At 43.0% G+C, this 8,324-nt stretch overlaps 1 pseudogene; it reads right to left on the bottom strand.

Annotated features, from left to right (window-relative positions):
- Nucleotides 1-2,950: 2,950 nt before the first annotated feature.
- LOC100985420 (phosphorylase b kinase gamma catalytic chain, skeletal muscle/heart isoform-like) lies at nucleotides 2,951-4,508 on the bottom strand (annotated as a pseudogene).
- Nucleotides 4,509-8,324: the final 3,816 nt, after the last annotated feature.

The raw sequence follows: 8,324 nt of genomic DNA, 5'->3' as shown, positions 1-8,324 counted from the left end.
ATTTGTATTTTTAGTAGAAATGGGGATTCACTGTGTTGGCCAGGCTGGTCTCGGACTCCTGACCTCAAGCCTTCCGCCTGCCTTGGCCCTCCAAAGTGCTGAGATTACAGGTGTGAGCCACCATGCCCAGCCTTCCAGTTTTTATATTAAATGAGTTTTAACTGCTCATTACATAGTTCATGTGTACATTGCTTTCTTTAGTGACAGCCATGGTTCTCCACTGCTGCAGTTGCACAGACTGAGAGTCAAGTGCCGTAACACATGCTTTTCTTTTTTTGTGCGTGACAGGGTCCTGCTCTGTTGCCCAGTCAGGAGTGCAGTGGTGTGATCATGGCTCACTGCTATCTCAACCTCCCAGACTTAAGTGATTCTCCCACCTCAGCCTCCTGAGTAGCTGGGACCAGAGGAAGGTAAAACCATGCCCAGCTATTTTTTTTAAGAGTGATGGGTCTCACTATGTTGCCCAGGCTGGTCTCAAACTCCTGGGCTTAAGAAATTCTCTTCCCTTGGCTTCCCAAAGTATTGGGATTACAGGCATGAGTCACCATGCCCATCTACTACATGCTTTTCATATCCAATATTGCATATAACTCTAATGTCAGCATTTTCCCTCATTGAATCTACTGGAGGTTGACTTGCTCATGGTCCTGTCATTGGGATTTGGATCTCCCCAATGATATCCTCATCTTGTATAAGATAATATTTCAAGTTGGACGGCCCAGGAGGAAATAACACTTGATTTTCAAAACATATAGGCCAGGCACAGTGGTACACAGCTGTAATCCCAGCACTTTGAGAGGCCAAGGTGGGATAACTCTTGAGGCCAGGAGTTTGAGACCAGCCTGGGCAACATATCAGGATCCTGTCTCTACAAAACAAAAAAAAACTGGAGGCTGAGGTGGAAGGATCACTTGAGCCCAGGAATTAACTGCATGTCTGCCTTGAGCCATGACCGCACTAGTGTACACCACCCTGGGTGACAGAGCAAGGCCCTGTCTCTTAATAAATATTTTTAAAAATCTAAAGCTATTTCATCACACGCATTGTAAGTGAAAGAGAATTGTCAGGTATAGTGATCCTTCATCCTCTCAAAACCCACTAACACTTCATTTGTTATGATGATTAGCAAAAGTAGCCCTGAAAATATGGATATGTTTATAAGGTTAGAAATGTAATCACAGCATTAGTGAAAGCAGTTTGACATTCTCTTTTTAGATATTTTATTTTTGCGGCTACATAATAGGTGTACATATTTATCAGGGTTATATATATTTATGTTTTTTTTTTTGAGATGGAATTTCACCCTTGTCACCCAGGCTGGAGTGCAATGGCACGATCTCAGCTCACTGCAACCTCTGCCTCCCAGGTTCAAGAGATTCTCCCGCCTCAGCCTCCCGAGTAGCTGGGATTACAGGTGTGTGCCACCATGCCCTGCTAATTTTTTGGTATTTTTAGTAGAGACAGGGTTTTGCCATGTTGGCCAGGCTGGTCTTGAACTCCTGACCTCAGGTGATCCATCCACCTCGGCCTCCCGAAGTATTGGGATTACAGGTGTGAGCCACCATTCCCAGCCGAAAATCCATTTTAAAAGCCTAATTTTTTACTTCTATTTGCTTCAGTGTTTTTCATCTGTTAAATGGAGTAAATAATAATAACACCTGTTACATCTACCTCTGATGATTGTTTTTAGATATGTGATGAAGGGCTGGACGCAGTGGCTCATGCCTGTAATCCCAACAATTTGGGAGGCTGAGGTGGGAGGATCGCTTGAGCCCAGGAGTTCAAGACCATCCTGGGCAACATAGACCACATCTCTACTAAAATTTTTTTTTAAAATTACCCCTTCATGGTAGCACACGCTTGTAGTCCCAGCTAGTAGGGAGGTTGAGGCAGGAGGATCACTTGTGTGTTTGTTTTCCCAGCCAGTTGCTGTGGAAGGAGAATGCTTTCTTCATGGCCTCATCTGTCGTTTTGGGTCCCTCTGAAGAAAACTAGTTTCCACTGTGTAACAGGCAGGCATGTAACTATTTAAAGCACAGTTCAGTCCTAAAAGGGTCTAGGAGAACCTACTGATGTACTAGGGTGAAGCAGTGCATTGTGGGAATCACAAAGCAAATAGTATTCCAGAAAGACAAATATCAGAAGCTTCCCCTTCCATTTTTTTTTTCTTTTTTTTTTTCGAGACAGGGTCTTGCTCTGTTGCCCAGGCTAGAGTGCAGTGGTGATCATGGCTCACTGCAGCCTTGAGCTCCTGGGCTCAAGCAATTCTCCCACCTCAGCCTCCCAAGTAGCTCGGACTACAAGTGTGCACCACCATGCCTGGCTAATTTTTTGAATTTTTGTAGTGATGGGATCTCACTATGTTGCCCAGGCTGGTCTCAAACTCCTGGTCTCCAGTGATCCTCCCACTTCAGCCTCCCAAAGTGCTGAGATTACAGGTGTGAGCAACCTCACCTCGGCCCCCTTCTCCATATGCCTCCAGAAACATGTCCCTGGAGAGTAGCCTGCTCCCACACTGTCACTGGATGTCATCAGGTCAATAAAATCTCCTGCGATTGTGTATCTCAGACATTTCTGTGTCTTTCATCCTCACCCTGGGACCCTAAGGGAAGAGGGCCTGAGTGTCAGTAACTCTGGGCCTCCCCTAGAGAGAAATGGAGATGGTGGCTCATCTAGGAAGTGCAGGAGCAGGGGGTTCCTGGTTCTCGGGCCACATGTGATCTCTGCCCACCCAGGGCCTGTCCCAGCCTGCAGGTATTGCTGTGTGGTGGGAACACCCGCTTCGCTTGTGCACAGCCTTTGAGAGGGGATCGTGGCCTCAGCTCCAGGGGTTCCTGGCCAGGGCCAAGCGCTCCTTCTGCAGAGGCCTGCACACCTCACCCCTTTGACTTATATTTCCGTGGCTTCCCCTCCCCACCTGCCCCCCAGCCCTCCCAGACTGGCCAGCCCCTCAGTAGCCCTCCTTGGCCAGGGAGAGGAGCACGGCCTTGGGTGTGTTCTTGAAAAGGGCCGCCCAGTTCTGCTGCTGCCCCTTCTTCACCCAGTGGCCATAGATTCGGAAAGCATAGGCATCGATGAGCTGGCACGGAAGCTGGAGGGAGTAGCGGTGGGTCTCGGATGACGATCTCCCAGGTCACCGGCTTCACCTGGCGGTACTGGTAGTAGATCCGCACTGAAGCCAGCACGGTCACGGCGATCACCTGCAGGGCCAGGCAGAGTAGCTGGGCTGCAGCAACCCCTGCCAGGCCCTGCCCCTCCAGCACGGGACTCTCTGGGCTCGTTTGCCACGAAGTCTTGGGTGGCTTCTGTGGGGCCCTCCTAGTGTCCCCCAGTTCGCACTTGGCCAGCATCGGCAGGGTCGGAGTCAGTGGACTGACACCTGCCATCCCTGAAGCCATCACAGGGCGGCTGGGAGGGGAGGGGTGGGTACCCTGGAAACCCGCGGGGTGTAAGGACCCCTGGGAGAGGAGAGGGCTTAGAGGTTTGCACTTGGGGAGCTGGTGACAACTGCCACAGGGCTTGGGTCAGGACGCTTCGTACTTTGAACTTCCCGCGTGGGCTGAAGTGCCGCACTTCCTCCACCAGTACTGCTGGAAGAAGGGGTGTGCCAAGGCCTCTTCCGCTGTGCAGCAGTCTGGGGTTGCACCAACAGGAATCGGGAGACCTGGGAGGGGAGGAGAGGGGACCCGAGAACGTTAAGGCAGGTCCCCTCCAGCATGTCAGGAGAGGTGGGGCCTCCCTGGGCAAGGGAGCCTGGCATCGCGGCCCTGAGCCCAGGAGCCAGTCGGCCTCGCCTCTCACCAGGTCCTTCACGGTGTCCAAGTAATCGTCCCACTCGGGCGATCCAAACTGGTAGTTGCTGCTTATGATCATCCTCAGCACCAGCATCTGCTTCCGGTGGCAGAAAGGTGGGGAGCCAGCCAGTAGCGTGTACATGATGACGCCAGTGCTCCAACTGGACGTGAGAGGGCCCAAGGCCACTTACTCATTGCCAGGGGCACCGACCCCGCCCTGCCTGCTTCCTCCCTCACCCAGCCCAGGCAGGTGATCCTCCTCCCCCGGCACACTCACATGTCCACTTCCTTCCCGTAGCCCGGATGGTCCTCATTCATGCAGCTCTCGATGATCTCAGGGGCCAGGTAACTGGGGGTCCCGTAGACTTCTGCAGGAACAGTCATCATCAGGACAGGTCAGCAGGGCGCTCAGAAGAGGAAGTCCAGGCCAGGCACAGTGGCTTATGTCAATAATCCCAGCACTTTGGGAGGCCGAGGCAGGCAGATCACTTGTGGCCAAGAGTTTGAGACCACTTGGCCAACATGGTGAAACCCCATATCTACTAAAAATACAAAAATTAGCTGGGTGTGGTGGCACATGCCTGTAGTCCCAGTTACTCAGGAGGCTGAGGCAGGAGAATCGCTTCAACCCGGGAGGCGGAGGTTGCAGGGAGGCGGAGGTTGCAGTGAGCCGAGATCGCCCGACGGCACTCCAGCCTTGGGCGACAGAGCAAGACTCCATCTCAAAAAAACAAAACAAAACAAAACAAAACAAAAGTGGAGAATTACTTTTCAAGTGTACATGAAATATATTTTCAAGTGTAATTTTTTTTTGTTGTTGAAAGTTGATGAGATCCTTTTTTTTAATTCTTCAATGGTAAAGCAATTGTATCCTACTTCTGCTCCATATATATATATATATATATATATATATATATATACATATATTCCTCATATTAATGGTAGCTGTTTTTAATATAGTTGCCTCTGATCTCCTGAGCACACCCAGTGTCAGTGACTGCCCTGAAACAGCATATCAAATGTGTGTTCGTGTTTGCCAGCATTCTTCCAGTGAAAGGGTCCAAAGCTTTTGCTAGATTTTCAAAGAGTCTATAGTTCCTACTGTCCCCTAACACCCCAAAAATCTTTTTTAGGCTCTAGAAAAGAAATAATCTAAAAATGATTTTTAAATTGCTAACCTTAAGTAACTGAATATGTGTATTTAAGCAACTTAAGATTATTCAACAATGTAACTGTGATTGTAAATACATTAAATTAGAAATCAGAGAGAATTAAATATCTATTCCTACTTATATAACACATCTATAAAACGTTTATTTTACTTTATCCTTGCGAAGGAGCAGGTAATTTTGCCACCTAAATTATTATTTAAATAACTCTAGGGGGAAGATAAGAGACTGCAGAGAAAACATGCAATGATGTTTTAAAATCTTCTTTTAGGCCAGGCATGGTAGCTCACACCTGTAACCCCAGCACTTTGGGAGGCCAAGGCAGGCAGATCACAAGGTCAGGAGTTCGAAACCAGCCTGGCCAACATGGTGAAACCCTGTCTTTACTAAAAATACAAAAATTAGCTGGGTGTGGTGGCGCACCCCTGTAATCCCAGCTACTTGGTAGGCTGAGGCAGTGGAATTGCTTGAACCCAGGAGGCAGAGGTTACAGTGAGCCAAGATCGTGCCACTGCACTTCAGCCTGGGTGACAGAGCAGGACACCATCTCAAAGAAAAAAAAGAATTTTTTAAATTCGAAATTTAAGTATTAAAATCCCTGTATAGTAAGACTGCTATGTCTTTGGAAAAACAATCCCCCGCTTTACATGCCTTCAACTGTATCATATCTAAAGGAACAGAAATTAGTGATTTAGCACATTTAAAGTAAAGCATGCTAAAATTTCAATTAAAGGCAAATGCATAGCTTTCACAATTAAATTATTAAGGTATGTGCCCTAAATAAAAAATTTAAAGTAAAATTCGCTAAAGCTAATTTATTTCCCAAATTATGTTCATAATCATTACAGTAAATCACTATAAAATATGCTGTGCAATTATCTTCTGAAAGTCTGTTCAAAGTTCTAAACCTGCCAAATGTGTGTACTTTCGCAAAGAAATTTGCAATATTTAACAGTTAAGATACTGTAAGTTTTTTAGCCTTGTAAAAATAATCTGACCAAATACACTCAAATACTGTGAAAAATGTTCATGCATATTTAAAATGAATTTTTTGAAGTCCCTCACCAGTAAAAATGATCTTTCAAATTTTTAATTTTTAAATTAACACCTCACTTCTAGTCATCTTTATTAACTTTTAGAAAATCAAAACAAGAAAGTGTGCTTACAATGTAGAAAATGTAGGGAGATCGCTTTTTGTCTTCACATTTACTGTATTTTTCTGAGTAAAACCTTTTATTAAATGGCTGGAAAAACCATTTAAGTTATACGAAGTTATATATTTAAGTTATATATTTAAGTTATGTAAAAAGCCTGCCTGCTTTTTAATAGGAAACTCTTACCCACACACATATAGTAGTAAAGTTTATAAACCTATCAGTGAAATTAAAAACCCAGACAAAGAAATGAAAAAAGCCTAGTAAAACAAGAAAAAGTAAATGGTTACAACATAACCTGAATATGAAACTAATCCCCAAAGATTTAGCTCCTTCTAGGGTTTTCTTTATAAGGTTAAAATTCCTGCAAGCCACACCCCTTCATGTGACCAATAAGAGAATTAGAGCCACCACAGAAGGATGACCTAGTCAAGTTCACTTTGCTGCATTACACATGACCCACATTTGGAATATAATAAAAGACAATCATGTTTCATTTAAATTATGTTTGGTGGTCTTTCCTAAAGAACACAGTAAGCAAGTACATTTACATGCTTTTGCTCCAGTGGTTAGTAGGTGGCTATGTGCAAAATTTTCCAAAGGAATTTCACTTAAATAATTTCAAAGATCAATAAAAATTTCCAAAAATTTTTAGTTATAATGGTTGCCAACATCTTGTTTTGCCAAGTAAGAGTATTAAAACCAAAGATAAACAAAACCCCAACTACTATCATTATAATTTCATGAAAGGACACTTGAATAAATAGTAAAAGATACACCTCAATAAGTTTAATTTTTTGAAACAACTTGAAATTTTCAGAAAATTGTCTTTATTTCTATTTAGATCGATGAAAACTCTTGTCATGTATCAAGAATTCTGAGGATCTGCCTTTGAAACCTGTATTTTTAGTCATTTACTTATAAAGTTTTCCCAAGATGACTGATGGAGAAGGCTATACAGAACAGAAAAATAAGTTAACATAAGGGAAAGAGAGACTAGGGAGCAAGATATCTATTGCCACAATTGGTACCAATGATAGACATCAGTTCTGAAAAAGAGTCACCAATCAAATGTGACTTTAAGTAAAGGGTACAAGGAACATCAAGGAAAAAGGAGGCAGATAAAACTTTAAGAAGGAAGTTTAGCAAAAAAAAAAAAAAAAAAAAAAAAAAAAAAAAAAAAAAAAAAAAAAAAAAAAGATGGCTCTCCTCTTACCGGGGATCACTTCCTTTAAGAGATCAGCAATCTGGATATGACCAACTCTTCTCCTCTTTCCTTTACAAACCCTTGCTGAATTTTCTTTGATATGAGAGGTTACTCTTTCTGTGGCTTTCAACCACTCACTACCCTCCATACAGGGATGCAAGATACATTCTGTAAGCATATAAGAAGTATTTAGATGGCTCCATACTTTCTTTGTCAGAAACAGGTAATTACTGGATAGCTGTTAAGAACAGCATCCACTTCTCCAGATCTAACCTTGAGATAAATTATAGCTGACTGGACAAGTTCAGCTACTCTTCAGATTTAAACCACACAATCTAATTCTTGTTTTAAGTCCCTCTAAAACAGAATTGTTCTAGCACTATTGACATAACAGAAAGGCACATTTTCAGACATCTACACATATATTTTTAATCTTTATTTTTATTTCATGTTTCAATAGACTCTACAGTTTGCCCAAAGTACCTCAGAAAATTTAAATATAAGACAAATTGATCTACAGTCATACATTACTTAACAATGGGAATACATTCTGAGAAATTAATTTATCATTGCATGAACAACACAGAGTATACTTACACAACCCTAGATAGTATAACCTACTACACACTTAGGCTCTATGGTATAGACATTATAATATTACTGGAACTTGTCATATATGCAGTCAGTCATTTACTGAAACATCGTTATGTGGCACATGAATGTATTTTACTATTCAATGTCTAACATCTTTAAAAAGTTAGCTTATCTTCTAAAACCAAAGTGTGATTAGCACTTTGTGAAGCATCATATTGCCAACAATCAATTTAACTATAAATTTTCAATAGGTTCACCTTCCATTCCAAAATTCTTGCAACTTTCGACCCCTCCCCACTACCACTGTCAAAGAATACATTCCTATGGAGAGTCGCATGAGAGCAATACAAAAAGAACATTAAAAGAAGCTTAAACTCACACCTGCTTACTTCACTTATTTAAACAT

Source organism: Pan paniscus, chromosome 9 (genome assembly GCF_029289425.2).
Source record: "Pan paniscus chromosome 9, NHGRI_mPanPan1-v2.0_pri, whole genome shotgun sequence".
NCBI classification, from domain to species: domain Eukaryota; kingdom Metazoa; phylum Chordata; class Mammalia; order Primates; family Hominidae; genus Pan; species Pan paniscus.
Note: the sequence above shows the minus strand (reverse complement) of the source record. Positions and strands in the feature narration are given on the sequence as shown.